At 45.5% G+C, this 19,276-nt stretch overlaps 1 pseudogene; it reads left to right on the top strand.

Moving 5' to 3' along the window:
* Positions 1-11,951: 11,951 nt before the first annotated feature.
* LOC148049057 (putative weak neurotoxin NNAM1 pseudogene) lies at positions 11,952-15,884 on the top strand (annotated as a pseudogene).
* The last annotated feature ends 3,392 nt before the right edge of the window (positions 15,885-19,276 follow it).

The raw sequence follows: 19,276 nt of genomic DNA, 5'->3' as shown, positions 1-19,276 counted from the left end.
CTTTGTAGAACCACAGGAGGAAATTCAGAAGCCTAGATTTGTTCGGTGGTAATGGAACCCAGTCCTGAGAAACTTCCTTAGTTTTCTTCTGAGTAAAGCCACTTGATTCCACCCACCCTAGAACACACCCTGGTTCTCCTTTTGCATCTGCTTTCCATCCTAGTCTGGAACATTCTCCTTTTCCCTGGGTTCTCTGGGGTTTCTCACAGCCCTAAGTAGTCTCTTATCCCCTGTCGAAGGATTTTCTGGGGGCCTTGATTGACCTTCTCGCTTCCTCTTTCATGTTAGACAAAAACAATTTCCTGGTTAAGATTCTAACAATCAGTTTATAATTTTTTTTGATGAGGATGTTTCAGCAGACTCTTGACCTGTGGCTGAAAATTAATCAGAACCAAGGTTGAGCCATGGCACAATAGAAGCCAGGTTTGATCTGCGAAGATCTTCTTTATGAACACCTATCAAGGACAAAAGGGTTTTGGAGGTTGGAGGAATTTCTGGTTTTAAAATCATCCGTAAGAAGATCTTTTCTTTGCAGGAATTGTTGACCTAGGACTCAAGGGATCCCTTGGAATCTTCTGTCCTGCTGTTCCTGCTGGTAGTTTTGTACCAGAAACCCTACTGCCGTGTCTGACCAGCCCTCTATCTGTCTTCCTTGTCTGCCCTGAGTTTTGGATCTTGTGAATCCTTCAGTCCACAGGCTAATTTTAGAGAGAACCACTCATGCTCAGATCTGCTCAAAGGAGGCCTTGTTTCTTGAGTAAAGGCAGAGCCACAGTCGTAACCTGAGAGTTTAGAAGATTCAAAGAAGTTCCCTACTTGGTTAACTGACGTACAAATAAAAAAGAATAGGAACACGCTGAACTTTGCAGAGAAACATTTTGTTAATTTTTTCATTAAGTATGGATTGTATAATCTTGTCTAAATACAGGAAGAGATGCCACTTGTCCAGGTGCCCAGATTTTGCACACGGAATGATATTTCTTTCCTGGTTGGTTCCTCACCTGATCTTTTTTGGGCTCGGGGGCAAAAAGGCCACACCCCCTGACCTTTCCTTTTCTCCTGAATCTCCCCTTTCTTCTCTCTTAATCCCAGAGATCCAGCCTCCTCTCACCCACCCCATCTCAGAGGGGTATAAATAAGTGTCTGCTTCCATCCTGGGCTACACATTGCAAGCTGAAGAGAAGATCTCAAGATGAAAACTCTGCTGCTGGCCTTGGTGGTGGTGACAGTCGTGTGCCTGGACTTTGGTAAGGTCACCAAACTTTGATCTTGGATGATAATCAAACCCAAAACAAGGGGAGAGGTAGGGTAGTTGTGATCCGTCCTGTTGTTGGGACTTTCTCACCCTTTTGCCCTGCATAAGGAAGGTCCATGGGAGCCTTCAGTGGGGGAATGGAATTCTGGGGTAGACTGCCTCTGAAAGTAGAGGCTCCTTTGCGTAGTGAGTTCTGCCATGGGATTCCTCCAGGGAAGGAGATGAAAAATGTTTCTGCTCACCTCCCTCTGGCTTTGCCGTCCTTCAGTATTTTGGACGGTGCGGCCAAAGGGGACCAGAGATGCCTTCTTCAAGTCAAGCCTGGGCAGTCCTCAACGTCAACCAGAAATTGGTTAATGCTGCTGGGATTTCCGAGACTCCTCAATCTATCAAACACCCTTGGGGGTCTCCCATCCTAGGATTAACCCACCCCAACGCTGCTTCACCAGCCACTTAGGTTTCCATTTGCCTTTATTTCATGGCTTCTTTCAGAAGAGGTTAGGTTCTTTTTTTAAAATCCCAGCTTTTATCCCAGCTGCTGTGGCGCAGGGGTTAAAATGCAGCATTGCAGGGTAATTCTGCTTATTGCTGGCTGCCTGCAGTTCTCCAAGAGCCGAGGTGGCGCAGTGGTTAGAGTGCAGTACTGCAGGCCACTACAGCTGACTGTTATCTGCAGTTCAGTGGTTCTAATCTCACCTGCTCAAGGTTGACACAGCCTTTTCCATCCTTCCGAGGTGGGTAAAATGAGGACCCAGATTGTTGGGGGGGAGAGGCTGACTCTGTAACCTGCTTAGAGGGGGTCGTAAAGGACTGTGAAGCGGAATAAAAGTCTAAGTAATAGGGCTATCTAGTTTTGTAATGAGGGAGAAACCTAATACTCCTTCCTCCTATTTCCCCCACAGCAACAATGCTGTGAAGGTTGGATGGGCAGAGAGGTGATTAAGTCCAAAGACACTAACTTGCCTTTTATGGCCAAAGTTTGACTAGGAGTCACCACCTCCGGGTGATTGGCCCAGAGTCACGCCGATGTCTTTGATGCCTAAGGTGGGAATAGAAATCAGATTTCCTATTTCTAGACCATTTGATCTTTCTGGGAAATTTTCACACATGAAAAGGTCTATCATCTCATAGATAATATTACAAGACACCCCCCCCCCACCAAAATAAAATAAACCTCATCTACAATTTCTATGTTTTTTTTTTCTTTCATCCAGGAAACTCCTTGGAGTGTTGCAAGAGCCTGGCTTGTCTGCGTCCTGTGCCCTGTACTGGAACCGACACTCAATGCTACATATCGCATAAAGAAGGGCTCTTCGGTGTCCGTAAGTGCAGTTATTATTCCTTCTCCCAATTTGTTTGTGTGTGGGGGGGATGCAAACCAGAGCTCCTAAAGGCAGCTGACCGTTGCAGACCACGGAGGACCTGTCTGTGTCCTGTCTGGTCCTTCTGAGGTCTGTTGCCAGACAACCTAAGGAGTTCAGGGAAAGAAGGGCTACGATTGGGGGGGGGGCACCATCCCTTCCAGGAACAGCTGAGCTACAGAGGGGAAGCTTTCTCCAGAGAAAGGGGAGGGAAGAATGCTGGGAAAGTTGACAGTCTCCTCTGTAACTGGCTGAATTTAGAGATTTCACATTAAATATCCAAGAGGGATGGAATTGCCCCTAAGTCCCTGATGGCCAACCTGTGGCTGATATGGAGGCATATCAACAGGCACATGAGCCTTTTCCCTAGCTCGGCTCCAGCAAGCATTTGTGCGCTGGCCAGTTGATTTGTGCCTGCCCCCCCCCCATGCTGCCCTTCCCTTCCCTTCGCAGGAGTCTCCATGTGATGCCAGGTAAGTATAGGGCTCGCACGGAGGCTCTGGGAGGGCATTTTCAGCCTCCAGAGGGCCTCCAGAGGGGGAGGAGGTGATTTCTGCCCTCCCCAGGCTCCAGGAAAGCCTCTGGAGCCTGGGGAGGGTGAGAAACGGACCAACCGGGCCCACCGGAAGTCAGTAAATGAGCCATTTCCAACCTCCGGGGAGGGGCCTCCGGGGAGTGGGGAGGTTTTTCTTGCCCTCCTCAGGCTCCAAAAAGGGTGTGCACGCATGCGCGGGGGAGCAGGTGGCGTGATGAAATTAGTGGTGTGGGCACGGGTGCGTGCTTTTGGCACCCAAGGAGAAAAAGGTTTGCCATCACTGGTCTAAGGAATAGAAGGAAAGGGGGGCTTGGACTGGGGAGCCCCATCTCTCTCTGCAACAGCCCAGATTGTAGGGAGAAAGCTTCTTTAGAGAAAGGGGGAGGGAAATGCAAGAAGGGTGGGCTTGCCCCTGAGTCATGTCAAAACACGGAACTTCCCCAGAAACCTCCTCTTGATTCCTTTGCTCCCAAGTATTAAGTAGAGGAGGTAGGAGGGCTGCCTTCCTACTGGGAGGGAATCCGTGAATGTCTTAAAAGTTTCTCCAGCCACAGCCACAGATCTGTCCCGTGGTATTTTCTTAAAATAATCATTCTGCTTTGTCTTTCCTTCACAGCAAAATATACCATTCGGGGATGTATTACTAATTGTACTACGGAGCCGGCGAGAGTTATTCGATGTTGCAAGGAAGACAAGTGCAACCAATTTCCAAAGTGGGATCCATAATCCCTTCGCCACCTGCTTTCTTTGATACCCCACCCTCTCTCCTCTTTCTCTTGTTCTGCAAGTTTCCTTCTGCTAGTTCTGTAGTTTGAGAATCAAATAAACCTTAGCATTCAACTCAAGTGTTTTGATTATTATTTTTTTGGGAAAAAAACGTTCACAAAACCCACCGGTAGAGAGTCTTCCTCCAGGATCCCACAGGCTGGGATGAGCAGGATTAGGTCCAATCGCTGTTGAATCATGGCTTCGATTGATTTACGGGGTAATAACCTTACATCCAGACAGGTCAAGAAAGAGGAGAAACTATCAGCTGAGTCCTTTCTCAGTGAGATCTCAAAGTCCAACACTGTTCCTTCCCTCCCTTTCTACTCTCTGGGGCAAACTGGGAGGAAGAGGAGGATGCCTTGAAGTAAAGGTGGGGGATTTGGGGGTGAAGGATTGCAGGCCCTTTCTCCATCATGCCCACCTGAAAGAAGAAACATCTTGATTCAACAGCTGACTCTGAAAGCTGTTCTCAACCTCTCTCAGTCCTGGGTTCAAGTGTTGGCGATTACACCAGAAATCACCTAGCTGGGCATTGGGGCCGAGTGGGAATTCTTCTTGGAGGGGGATCCCACCGCCTGAAAGTGTGCAGCTCTTGGCTTCTATCCTCAGTCCTGATTATCGTATCTTCGATTGCCTTGCCTGCTGCATTGCTTTTGAATGCCAAATTCTGTGGGTGATAAGCACATCTGTGATTTTATCAGAGATGCAGCTGTCAACTTGGCATGCCTTGTGGAAACCTGGTTGTTAAGGGAGCAGGCAGAACTTGGCTCTTCTCATCCCAGCCCCCATCTTAGCAATAGCAATAGTTAGACTTATATACCGCTTCATAGGGCTTTCAGCCCTCTCTAAGTGGTTTACAGAGTCAGCATATTGCCCCCAAGAACAATCCGGGTCCTCATTTCACCCACCTCGGAAGGATGGAAGGCTGAGTCAACCCTGAGCCGGTGAGAGTTGAATATCCGAACTGCAGAACTGCAGTCAGCTGAAGTAGCCTGCAGTGCTGCATTTAAATTTGAAAGACACCATTAAAACCATCACGTTCACCCTTGAACCTTATGCTGCAGATATCCCCTGTTATGGGAAGTCAACATGAATGGTTAAATTAGAGCTAATGAAGAGGGGAACCGAGTTTTCCCCCTCCTTGCACTGTGGACATGAGTTTGCAAAGTGGGGTCTTGATGAAGGTCGAGACAAAACTTTATTAACATACAGCCCAGATCACAGGACTGAAGCAGCAGGGTGAAGTTTCAAATTTCAAAACCAGCTGCAAAATCATGGCAGCTGAAAAAAAAAAGAGAGAGAATGTTGGAAGAATAACTTGGGGTTCCAACTCAAACAGGCGTTGTGCAAGAAGAAATCAAAATGAAATCCGGACAGCTGGGAGGAAAGGAGATTCATTTATTCCCCAAAGCAAAGAGGTTTGCCTCCAGGAGTAGCTACAGAGAAAAATCAGGCACAATAGGCTGATTTATAGGGGAGCTTGTCCTTGGTTTTCATTCAAATTAAACCAAATTAATAGTTTAATTTTAATCTACTTGTGTTCACAGGCCTTCTTCTTTGATGCATGGATTAGGTCTGGGTAACAATAGGTTTTATGGACGTTTGAATACAAGACCTCCCCCCCCCCTTGCTATTTTTACTTGATTAATTTAGTTTCAGCTCGACTGTCAATTATCTAGCGGAGACGCTGATTCTCAGTCCTTTATTTATTTACTTACTTACTTGCTTATTTATTTATTAGTTTGTCCAACATGTCCAAGATATCAGGGACAAGTATGAACGTGGATGTGAACAAAGGAAATGAATAGAAATAAATAAAGACAGTAGGACAGGCAGGAACCCTGGAGCGCTTATGCACGCCCCCTTTGCAGACCTCTTAGGAATGGGGTGAGGTCCACGGGAGACAGTTTAAGGTTGAAACTGTGAGAGTTAGAGAGGACGTAACAATGGAGCCGGGTAGTTCATTCCAGACGTTGACCACTCGGTTGCTGAAGTCGTATTTTCTGCAGTTGAGTTTGGAGAGGTTTAGCTTGAGTTTGTATTGATTGTTAGTCCATGTATTATCCTGGTTAAAGTGGAAGTAGTTGTGGATTATACATTCCCTTAAATATTAACAGAATTTTGGATTCTGTTAATATTTAAGGGAAGAGGGAGACAGTATAAGGATTAAAATATCATTTGATTAAAGCATCCCGCAGCATCACACCACATGGTGACCTTCTAAGTAGCCACAACCACATCCTCTCACATCCAGGCTTGCAATCCTGTTGCTGCTGACCAGGGTCGATCATCATCAGATTCGCCTAGGGTTCGCTTTTCCTTAAAGTCTTGCAGTTGTGTCCTTTCCACACCAGGTGAATAGAACCATCATGAACTCATCTTGGAAAGTGTGTGTGGGGGGGGGAGAACGTTACCAAGAAGAAAATGTGGTTAATGATGCCCTTTGGGTGCACCCAAAGTAGAAAGTTATTTTTAATTAAGCCAGTTCTGCAAAATAATGTTATTATGTGTCGAGAGGAAGAAGGATGCTACGTCAGCCAGCCTTTAATAAATGCTAAACATAGGAGAATCAAGAATCCATTTGGTGTAGAGCCTCTGAGATGCTTCAGGAGTCTGGATGAAATTTGCTAGTCTCTCTCTCTTGTATGAATTATGAGCGATCCATTATCTAGACTGGAAGATGTAGAAGAAACTGCCCAGGATTCCCAAAACCAGCACCATATTGTTTAGTTTCACGCTGGCAACCCCACTGATGTTACACAAGCTAGATTTGCAGCACTTCGTAGCGACAGATGACGATCCTGAGTCGATGTAGTTTTCATCACAGGTTGGAACACATCGCTTGCTGATGCTGTAGTCATCGGCCTCACCTTATGCGGCAAAATAAAATCAAGTAATTATATAAAATACAAGAAATAAGAATCCAGAAGAAGAAGAAATAGGATAGGGGGGATTTCAGCCCTATCTAGACTCAGCTTCCCTTTCTGGCTGGAGCTTCTAATTGGGCCACTTGAAGGTGGGTGGACTTCAACTCCCAGAATTCCCCAGCCAGCAGAAGTTGGTCAAATTGCTGAAGTTGAGAAACGTTTCCTGGGTCCCTTGGCAAATATTTCCTCTACTTTCCAAGTGTCCCACTTCACAGCATAAGGGAAGAACATTAAACACTCCTCATTTCCCTGGGGGGCCTTTGTCCAGGTTCGCCTGGTACACCAATTGCAGCCCTACTTGGACCGGGGGGCACTTCAAATGGTCACTCACGCCCTTGTCACCTCAAGGCTGGATTATTCCAATGCGCTCTACATGGGGCTACCCTTGAAAAGCGTTCGGAGACTACAGCTAGTCCAGAATGCAGCCGTGCGAGCGATTTTGGGTGTACCGAGATACACCCATATTACACCTGTCCTCCGCGAGCTGCACTGGCTGCCAATTGGTCTCCGGACACTATTCAAGGTGTTGGTTATTACCTTTGAACCCCTACATGGCTCAGGACCAGCGTATCTGCGAGACCGCCTACTGCCACATACCTCCCAACAGCCAATAAGATCCCACAGGGTTGACCTCCTTCGAATGCCGTCAGCCGGACAATGTCGGCTGGCGGGCCCCCAGAGGAGAGCCTTCTCTGTCGCTGCTCCGACCCTGTGGAACCAGCTACCCCAGACGTCCGGACCTTACCCACTCTCATGGCCTTCAGAAAAGCTGTTAAAATCTGGCTGTTCCGGCAGGCCTGGGGCTGTTGACCTTATTGTTAAGGTCCAGCCCCGATCAGAAATGTATGCGTGTTGGGAATTTTTAAATTATTCTTTTATTTTGCTTTTCTTTTTTCTTTCTTTGTAAGCCTCCCGGAGTCCTCCGGGATTGGGCGGCCTAGAAATTTAACAAGTAAACAAACAAACAAACAAACAAACAAATAAATAAATATGGAGTGGAAAGTCCTAGATTAAGCGATCCTCTGGTCCACATCAACAACCCTCTTCTTGTAACCTCAAGCTACAGAATAATAGAGTTGGAAGGGACCTTGGAGGTCTTCTTATCCAACACCCTGCCCAAGCAGGAGACCCTATTCCAGTGATGGCCAACCTTTCTTGGATCACGAGCCAAAAGCAGGGGGAGCGGAGGGGGGGGATCGTGCGCAGGCATGCCCACATCCATAATGCTATATGAGCTACCCCTCCTGCACACATGCGTGCACAACCAGCACTCCCCCCCTTGCTTTTGCTGTGCTTTTTCACCCTGCCCAGGCTCCAGAGGCTTTCTAGGAGTCTGGGGAGGGAGAGAACAGCCTCCCACTCAGAGACTTCCAAAGCTTCCCTGAAGCCTCTGGAGTGTGAAACACCGGCCCCTACGGCCAAACCGGACGTTCAGGAACGGACTTCCAGTTTGCTCAAAAGGGCCTTTTTTCGCCCTCCGGAGGAAGCCTCACCTTGGTGAGATTAAGCAATATCTTGGTTTACAAATAGATAAAACTAGGGGAGGGTATAAAATATCTCAAACTGAGAAGATTAACCAGTTACTCAGGACTTTTAAAATGGAACTGTGTAAACCTGCGAAAACTCCAATGGGTCAAGAATTTAGCCATGATGAAGTGCGAAGCCCTGTATTTGATAAAGGTATCTATCAATCTCTAATTGGTAGCTTATTTTAATTGGTCAAGGCCAGATATAGCATATAGTGTTAATCAATTAGCCAGGTTTAATGCTGAACCTACTGAAAGGCACTGGCAAGCTGTTAAGCGTAAGGAGCCGAGGTGGCGCAGTGGTTAGAGTGCAGTACTGCAGGCGACTTCAGCTGACTGTTATCTGCAGTTCGGCGGTTCAAATCTCACCGGCTCAAGGTTGACTCAGCCTTCCATCCTTCCGAGGTGGGTGAAATGAGGACCCGGATTGTTGGGGGCGATATGCTGACTCTGTAAACCGCTTAGAGAGGGCTGAAAGCCCTATGAAGCGGTATATAAGTCTAACTGCTAGTGCTATTGCTATTGAGATATCTTAAACAAACAATATACTATGCCTTATATTTAGAGCCTGAGGATGAACTGATCTTAATTGCCTATGCTGATGCAAGTTTTGCTACAGACGTGTCTACACATAAATCCACATCAGGTATTGCTATATTCTTAGGAAAAGCGTTAATTGGATGGCAGTCTATTCATCAAAAACATTTAAGTTTATCAACAATGGAGGCTGAATTCCCATGTTTGTCTTTGTTATGTACGGATTTGGTTTGTTACAAACAACTCCTACTGGATATGGGGATTAATGTACAAGAGCCTATTGTTGTATATAAAAACAACCAAGCAGCGATTCAGATGGCATCCAATCTTGCGGTAAAGACAAGGACAAAGCACACTGACTTAAGATATCTAAATGTACGACAAAGTGTTAGTAGTAAACTGATTACACTAGAGTATTGTGTGTCTGAAAATAACAAAGCCCAAGGTACTATGAAACATAAACAGTGTTGTGATGAATACGGACTCAGATAGTAAGGTTATATCGTGACCCGTCAAAAGCGCGTTCCACAAAAGCGCGGTCGACGAAATCGCGTACGTGACGTCATCACAACGCGACGAAAAAGATCGAAAAATTGAAATAAAAATTAAATTACAGCAAGCCGATTCACATAAAGGTAAGGGTTAGGTTAAGGGTTAGGGTTAGGTTAAGGGTTAGGGTTAGGGTTAGAGCGTTAGCGTTACGTTTAGCGTTAGGTTAAGGGTTAGCGTTAGGTTTTTCGTTACGTTAAGGGTTAGGTTTAGGGTTAGGTTTAGGGTTAGGTTAAGGGTTAGGTTTGGGAGGGTTAGGGCAAGGTTTTAGCTTTATTTTTACATTTTTCGATCTTTTTCTATCTTTTTCGTCACGCTGTGATGACGTCACATACGCGCTTTCGTCGACCGCGATTTTGTCGTCCGCGGTTTTGTGGTAGAACCAGGTTATATATATATTGCCTACCCAAAGAAGAGAATGTTAGGAATGTAGTCTAACAGTTTGGTTAGCAATATATAAGCCATGATAGTAGTACTGTATCTTTAAGTACTGCTGTAAATGTGATTGGTTGCTGTTACCTCAAACAGCCATAAGATGGAGCCAGAATGACTGTTAGCTCTCTCTGATTCAGTGGTGGGATTCAAATAATTTAACAACCGGTTCTCTGCCCTAATGACCATCTGGGTAGGTGAGGCTCAGTGGTCATGTGACTGGGTGGGCTTGGCCAACTCAAGGTCACTCAGGTCGATGGGCGCTTCGCCTTAGCTGTTACAATGTAATAAGGGTTAACCGAGAGGCAGTTTCTGTAAGCAGGTCAATAAAGATGAAGCTAGAAACAACACTAGAATGTTTCCTTCCTTAGCCCTGTAAAGTGGGAAAAAACAAAAGGAGATTTCTTCCAACAATCAGTTCTCCGAACTACTTAGAAAGTTACCAACCGGTTCTCCCGAATAGGTGCGAACTGGCTGAATCCCACCACTGCTCTGATTGTTAGATGCTGATCGCTGGATACTGCTTGTAGATGTGTCGTGTATTGCTCAGCGTGAATTACTGTGAGTTTTGCTACTGTTAGCGATTTTGTGTGCAAAACTGATTATATGATACTGGACTGTGTTTGATGGATCACCTCTTAACTGAGAACGTTGATGACTGACTGTCTTAACTGTGTATGAATTGGACTCTGCATACATCTATCTCCACAGAAGTAAAATACTATCTGTTTTACAATTCAGTATCTCCGTATGCTGGTTTATGCGTTCTTCCACACTACTCTCACTACACTTCGCTGAACGCACTCGTTCTCCTAACGGGGAGCTTATTCCCGCCAAACATCTGCAAATTAGATGAGTTCTCCTTCTATCCCCTCATCTAAATGGTGTCTGTTAAACACATTTCTTCTTGGGTGCAAAACAAGGGAAGATTCCAGTTGCACAAGCTTTGCATTGAATGAACAACTCATCTCTCTCTTTTAAGTTCCCTTATCCTTAAAAACACCCACGAATGAGAACAGAAACATTTGCTCAAATGTTTCATTTAATTCTGAGCTGAGATTGGTCACCTGATCGGTCAGTTTGAGCCACCAAGATATACTCTGGGAGGGGCAGCACATTTTAGGTCTTCCCTTCTGGTACCCAGCTTTTCCACTTTAAAAACAACTCACAGAGTAGTGATATTTATATGTCCTGAGTAACAAAGACTGAGTAGCCAACAGCTGCATTTTACACCAGATGGAGCTTCTGAATGCTCTATCCCACTTTTTTCTAGCTTACCAAGAAATAGGTTGTGGTCTTCTTTGTCAGTTGGCCTGTCTTGTTTATTTTCTCCTTTTCTGAAGATGTGATATACATCAGCTCATTTCCAGTCCTCAGGTAGTTCCCCGGTGCTCCAGGATTTTTGAAATATGTGATTCAGTGTGTGTGTACATGTGTCCTGCTGCATTTGTGAAAGCGGCACACAAGTGTGCGAAAACATACCCTCTCCCCACCACCCCCTGCCGCTGCCACTAGCCAGAATGGTTGGAGACCACTGCTTTAGACCATGGCTAGTTTGAAAGACAACCACTCATGTCGAGACCTGCTCAGAGGAGGCCATACTTGTTGAAGTCAGTAAGTCAGATCCACAGTGGCCATCTGAGCAGTTAGAAGACACGGAGAAGTTGTCCACTTGGTTAATTGAAATGCAAATTTAAAAAAATAAGAAATTATACAGAGAGATGTTTGGCTTACTTTTGTGTTATGCATTATGAAACTTTCTATAAATTCTGGAAGAGATGCCAACTGTGCCAGGTGCCCAGACTTTGCACAAGGAATGGTAATGTTTGCCTTGAAGTCAGGAACCGGTTGGTCCTTCACCTGGCCTGATCCAGCTTCCATTTTGATGTCATTGGGAAAAAGCCAACCCCCTCTGGCTTTCCCTTTTCTCCTGAATTGCCCTGTTCTTCTCTCTTAATCCTAGAGATCTATTATCCCAATTATAACATCTCAAAGGGGTATAAATAAGTGTCTGATTCTATCCTGGGCTACACTTTGAAAGGCTGAAGAGAGGATCTCAAGATGAAAACTCTGTTGCTGGTCTTGGTGGTGGTGACATTCGTGTACCTGGATTCAGGTAGGGCCACCCAGCTTTGATCTTGAGTGACAATCAAACCAAAGACAAGGGGGCAGAAGGAGGTAGGGTATTCGAGACATTCTGTTGGTGGGATTTTCTCATTTTTCTGCTCTGGATAAGGAACATAGCAATAGCAATAGCAGTTAGACTTATATACCGCTTCATAGGGCTTTCAGCCCTCTCTAAGCGGTTTACAGAGTCAGCATATCGCCCCCAACAACAATCCGGGTCCTCATTTTACCCACCTCAGAAGGATGGAAGGCTGAGTCAACCCTGAGCCGGTGAGATTTGAACAGCCGAACTGCTGAACTAGCAGTCAGCTGAAGTAGCCTGCAGTGCTGCACTCTAACCACTGCGCCACCTCGGCTCTTCAATGGGAGCCTTTAGGGGAGAAGTGGAGGTTTCCATTTGGAGAGAAGCTCATAGTTGAGACAGCGGCTGTTCCAGGCTGGCATTCTGGGGTAGACTGCCTCTGAAAGTAGAGGCTCCTTTTCGTAGTGGATTCTGCCATGGAATTACTCCTGGGAGCGAGATGAAAAATATTTCCTTTTCTTAGCCCTCCATCTGCCTCTCTCTGGCTTTGTTATTGTTTGGCATTATAGTTTAGTTTAGTTTATAGTTTTATTGATTTGTATGCCGCCCACTCCCGAAGGACTCCGGGCGGCTTACAATAAAACAAGGGAGGGGGGAATAATACACAAACAACATTAAAATATACAACAATCACAATCTCCGGGGGGGCTGGATATATCGAAGGCCCCCCGGCCTGCTGGAGCAGCCAGGACTTAACAGCTTTGCGGTATTTTTGACTGAACGGCCGAAAAGGGATGAATGAGGCCTCCTTCAAGTCAAGCCTCAACATTCCTCAAACACCAACCTGTGACTGTTTTGTCACAGCTGAGGTTTCTGATAGTGCTGACTCTGGCCTCCAGCCCCAGGGGTCTCCCATCCTAGAATTAACCAGCCCCAACCCTGCTTAGCTTCCAAAAAGAGACCAGCTTCCGAGGTAGCCATTTGCTTATATTTTACGACATGTATCAAAAGAGGTTTTAAAAATTTCTATCCCAGCTTTTTTAGTTTTATAATGATCCAAGGAAGCAGAGGACCCTAATGCTCCTTTCTCCTAATTTCCCTAGAGCAATAGCAATAGCAATAGCAGTTAGACTTATATACCACTTCATAGGGCTTTCAGCCCTCTCTAAGCGGTTTACAGAGTCAGCATATTGCCCCCAACAACAATCCGGGTCCTCATTTTACCCACCTCGGAAGGATGGAAGGCTGAGTCAACCCTGAGCCGGTGAGATTAGAACCGCTGAACTGCAGATAGCAGTCAGCTGAACTGGCCTGCAGTACTGTACCCTAACCACTGCGCCATCTCGGCTCAACAACAAACCTATGGGGTAGGTTTGGGCAGAGAGACATCACCCAGCTGGCTTTGATGCCTAAGTTGACACTAGAACCAGTGGTGGGATTCAGCCGGTTCGCACCACTTCAGGGGAACCGGTTGTTAACTTTTGGAGCAGTTTGGTAAACTGGTTGTTGGAAGAAATCATTAGGGCAGAGAACCGGTTGTTAAGTTACTTGAATCTACCCCTCAGTTATTCCTGTTAGGTATAACTACTGATTGCACTGTTATAGAGACTAACTTGATTTTGCATTTAATAATGGCAGCAAGACTGTTGCGCAATACTGGAAGAAGGAAGATCTGCCTACTATTCAAGAATGGACATTAAAAGTTACAAACTTAGCAGAGATGGCTAAAATATCAGCATATCTCAAAGACCACTCCAATGAGAGTGGAGAAGATGGATTGACTATACTCAAAATAAATACAGGACTAAGAAATTACAGATAGTTTATGACTGAAGAAGCAAGGAATGATATAATCTGTTTAGAGTTAGCCTAGCAAAGAGGAGCTAAAGCTCAAATGAAAGATGATGCTAACTTTTTTGAAGTTTATTTTAGAACATCTTTGTTAAAGATTTATACCCTGTATTTGTTCTGGGAAGTCCGGGGGGGGGGAGAAGTGGGGGGGGTTGGGTTCAGGTGGGGAGGTTGGGGGAGGGGAGGTAAATATTTGTAAAAGCCTTTTTTTTCCCCAAAAATTTTCAATAAAAACATAGTTATTTGAACCTCACCACTGATAGAACTCACCGTCTCCTGATGATTGGCCCAAAGTCACCCAGCTATCTTTCATGCCTAAATTGGGACTAGAATTCAGAGTTTCCTATTTCTAATTTTCACAGCTCACCTTACTACGAAAAGGTCTGTTATTTATAAATAATAAGATTGCAAGATGAGAAAAATAAATATCAAACTAAGTTTCTCTTTTGTTTCTTTCATCCAGGATACACCCTGATGTGTCTCAAATGCAATCGAATTGTTTGTCATACCAGTGGGAATTGTGCAGAAGGGGAGAACCTGTGCTTTACAGTGCATGATAATAGGAATATAATGGGTAAGCACAGTTATCTTTTCTCACAGCGTTTCTTCCTGAACCCAAACTACCGTATTTTTGGAATATAAGAAGCACCTTTTTCCCTCAAAAAAAGAGGCTGAAAATCTGGGTGCGTCTTATACACTGCAAAGCATTTTTTGCCTTCTGAAACCCCTCCCTCTTCACCAAAATGGCTGTGCATAGCCTTTAGGAGACTTCCAGAGTACTCCTGGGGGGCTGGGGAGGGCAGAAATGAGCGACAAATGGGCTGTTTTTTGCTCAATTCCCCCCCCGCCGCCCCCACCACCAGCCCCCAGGAGCACTCTATAAGCCTCCTAAAGGCTTGGCATGACCTTTATTGACAAAAAGTGAGGCCATTTTTACAAACAAAATGGGCCGTTTTTTGCTTGTTTTGGGGGGGGGCACGCCCTAGGAACACTCAACAAGCCTAAAGGCTATTCATGCCCTTTAAAAAAAAAAACAATGGGCCGTTTTCATGAAAAACAGGGCCTCTTCAAAATCTTGATGCGTCTTATACTCCGGTGTGTTTTATACTCCGAAAAATACGGCAGATTCCCAAATGCTTCTAAGAGTTGGTGGACACACGTAGGGCCTGTCTATGCCCTGTCTGGGTTCCCCCTGTTGTAGGACGGTTGAAGGACTGAAGGAAAGGGGGGCTTCTGGCCCAGAAGTAGCTCAGATTGTAGGGGGGAACCTTATTTAGAGGAAGGGGGAGAGAAAGCCAGGGAGAGCTTCTGGTTTCTTCTGGAACTGACCGAGTTTGGACTTGGCACATTAGCCATGTAATGTCCAAGGGAGAAGGAATTGCCCTGAATCATGACAAAGCAGAGGATTTTTCTCCAGGGACATATTGTTTATTCATTTACTCCCGAGTATTCCATCAAGGAGGAAGAGTGGTGCAGTGGCCTAGAGGTAGAGCTCTCGCCTCACAATCAAGAGGCTGTGAGATCGATCCTAGGTAGAGGCAGATATTTCTCTCTCTGGGCACACTGAGAAAATCTGCTGAATAAAACACCACACTGGCAACAGGAAGGGCATCTGGCCAGTAAACACTCAGCCCCATTCAGTTGCCCAGACTCCACCCCGCAAGGGATAATGGGGTCGTTAAAAGAAAGAGGATGATTCCATAGAGGAAGAAGGAGGTTTGCCTTCCTACTGGGAGGGAAGACATGAATCTGTTAGGAGTGGGTTTACCATTTTGTTCAGCACCAGTGGCAGATCTCTTCTTTGGTATTTTAAATAATCCTTTTGTGTCTGTGTTTCCTTCCCAGGACATTACGATATCCAGGGATGTGCTAAAACCTGCCCTATTCCAGAACCAGGTCAAGAAGTGGAGTGTTGCAGCAGAGATTATTGCAATATCTACTTTTTCGAATACCCTATTTTCATTATTTTTCCATCCAACATGAACCATCCTTGATGATTTATGCTTCCGGCCTTTACCACAAGAGGGTCCATTGTCCCCCTTCTGCTTTCTTACACCCCTCGCCATCTTTCCCTTTTCTCTTGTTCTGCAACTTCTTTCTGCTAGTTCTGTAGTGTGTTAATCGAATAAACCTCAGCATTCAATTCAGCTGTGTGCATATTTTGCGTTTCCCCCCCCCTCCACCCCCAAAACCTGAACCTTCCTTTCACGCATTCGAGAGTTTTCCTCCATGGTCCAGACTTGAAAACGGAACATGTCGGAGGAAACACCAATCCCAAATCGGAAAGTTAACAGTTCTACTTCCCTAGTTATCTTTCTAATGGTCAGTTTATGCATCTCTGGTGGTAATATCTGAGGATACCCTTGACCTGTCCCTGAAATTGATCTGAATTGATTGGGGAACCATGACCTGTAGTGGAGAATAAAAGCTAGCATTGCTCCATGAAGGTGTCAGCACCTCTCCATTTAATAATTAGGAAAGAAGACCATGAGACTCCATTTGTGGAAAATCAAATGTACTTTTACTAATTAAAAATGGTTAAAGAGCGGTTGCATAGCAAAGTCTGGTTAATTAGGCGCGAAAGCAGTTGATATATATAGAATAGCCCATTCCACACCCCCTGGCATCATAGGCCTAGTCCAATCATAAGTCCTTCAAGTGTCAGGTGTGAGATAACTTCAAAAGACATCACGAAGGTGGAATGTCGGTGCCGTTAACCCAGGCGGGAAACATCCACGCATGCGTAGTCTGTCCATCCAAAGACCTCCAGAATCTTCCTCCAGCACAATAAGTAACCCCACCCAAATACTATGCCCTCCCTCCCCGTTTCAATGGCAGCTGAAGCAACAGCAAAGCAGAAGCTGACAGAAGGCCTTCATTATGAAAACTTTTCATGAGCAAGTGTTTCAAGATCATTCCGCTCTACATCTCCAAATGCTTCAGGGATTTCTGTTTTGATGCCTCGAGTAAAAGGATCTTTCCTTTGCAGGAATGGTTGAGCTATGACTCCAGGCCTCTGTCGGTGTTATCTCCTCCTGATGCACCTGCTGGTGGTTTGAGTTTGAGTTTGAGTTTAATAAAATTTGTATGCCGCCCACTCCCATTGGGACTCTGGGCGGCTCACAGCAAGACAAAAACAAAAACATTTAAAATTTAAAATAAAATACAGATATAAAATTCCACATCATCCATTCCATCTAAGCGGGGCTGGATATGAATCAACAGCCCCAGGCCTGCAAGCACAGCCAGGTCTTAACGGCTTTGCAGAAGGCCAGGAGAGTGGGAAGGGTCCGGATCTCTACGGGTAGATCGTTCCGGCGGGCCGGCGCAGCAACAGAGAAGGCCCTCCCCCGGGGGGTCGCCAGCCAGCATTGTCCGGTTGACGGCACCCGGAGGAGGCCCAACCTGTGCGATCTTGTTTTGTTTTTTTGTTTTTTAAATATAATTTTTATTAAACATTATTACCTTTAAAAAACAGAAAGAAAAATACAACAACATAAGAAAGACAAATCATACATAACAATATAAAGTAAATATACAGCCTTTTGTATCGGCATTCATTAGTTATACATTTTTTTTAAGCGTAAAACATACAGATACAAATACCGTTTTAAACATACAAACCCCCCTCCCCTCCCCCTCCCCCACGGTGACAGTCATTCACAGCCCAACTTTTTCTTTCCTTCCTCATTGTTAGGTCTCTAAGCCACATCTTCTCATTGCAAAGTTCAGGGATCTATTACAGTACCCATGTTAACTTTCCCCGTTTTAAGTCCCTGCTGTTCTCCTTGTCGCCCACATATACCATAGGTTCCAGCTAAGATAATTTCCGTTTCTCCTTTGTCCCTCAGCCAACCCGTCATTCTGTCCATTTCTGCACATTCATAGATCTTTTTAATTATAGCATCTTCCGACGGTATGGTAGTGGATTTCCAAAATTGTGCATAGGTTATTCTTGCGGCCACAATTATATGCAGGCTCAAATGCCATATTGAACTACTTATGTGCGATCTTGTTGATCATTGGGAGGTAACTGGCAGGAGGCGGTCTCTCAGGTAGCCAGGTCCTAAACCATGTAGGGCTTTAAAAGTAACGACTAGCACCTTGAAGCGCGTCCGGAGACCAATAGGAAGCCAGTGCAGCTCGCGGAGGATAGGTGTAACATGGGCGTATCTAGATACACCCCATATCGCTCGCGCGGCTGCATTCTGGACCAACTGCAGTCTTCGAACACTCTTCAGGGGCAGCCCCATGTAGAGCGCGTTACAGTAATCCAGTCTTGAGGTGACGAGGGCGTGAGTGACCATTCGAAGTGCCTCCCGGTCCAGATAGGCCGCAACTGTTGCACCAGATAGTTTTCCTTCAGAAACTTTTCTTCCCGGTCTGACCAATCTCCTGTCTATCTTCTATCCCTATCTTGACTTTTGGAACTCAAGACTCAAATCCACAGACTGGTTTGGGGGAGAATCACTGATGCTCGGATCTGCTCAAAGGAGGCCATGTTTGTTGAAAAACGTAAGAGACACAGTCACCCTCAGGGGGTTAGAAACATCTGGGGCGTTTGCCCATTTGATTAACTGACGTACAAACAAAAAATAAAGGAGGCACTGAACTTTGCAGAGGGAATCTCTTGTTTAAGTTTGTACTTTGCACAGGTTATGCAACCGTCTATAAATTCAGGAAGAGATTTCAACTGTCCAAGTGCCCAAATTTTGCACACGGAGCAGTAGTGTTTGCCTGGAAGAAAGTTGTTTCTGCTCTTGATGCAGGAGGGGGTGCACAGGTAAACCCACCAGTGGCTGGCCAGGTTAGGTGGTCTTATTTATTTATTTATTTATTTATTTATTTATTTATTTATTTATTTATTTATTTATTTGTCTTGTATGCCGCCCACTCCCGGAGGACTCCGGGCGGCTCACAAAAGACAAGGGAAAGGAGGGAACAAGACAAAGACAACATATTAAAAACAAAACCAACATTCACAATTTCCGTGGAGGTAAATGCTTCTCAGCCCCCCCCCCCCCCCAGCCTGCTGGAGCAGCCAGGACTTGGTGGCTTTGCGGAAGGCCGGGAGGGTAGTAAGGATCCGGATCTCAACAGGGAGCTCGTTCCAGAGGGCCGGAGCTGCAACAGAGAAGGCTCTCCCCCGGGGAGTCGCCAACCAACATTGGCTGGCAGATGGAATCCGGAGGAGACCCAACCTGTGCGATCTAATTGGTCTGAGAGAGGTAATCGTCTTACTAGAATGGACCTTATAAATTCATATTAGCTTGGCTTTTCATTCTAGTGCCCTGGAGTTCCAAAGTTGACTTTTAGCTGGAGTGAACTTTCTCTCCAACTTCCTCATAAGTATTAAAAATAGGGCTGAACAGTGTGGCAAGACCCT

Source organism: Thamnophis sirtalis, unplaced genomic scaffold, assembly GCF_051295495.1.
Source record: "Thamnophis sirtalis isolate CommonGarterSnake01/CBP01778 unplaced genomic scaffold, rThaSir2_p1.2 scaffold_2, whole genome shotgun sequence".
NCBI lineage: Eukaryota > Metazoa > Chordata > Lepidosauria > Squamata > Natricidae > Thamnophis > Thamnophis sirtalis.
Note: the sequence above shows the minus strand (reverse complement) of the source record. Positions and strands in the feature narration are given on the sequence as shown.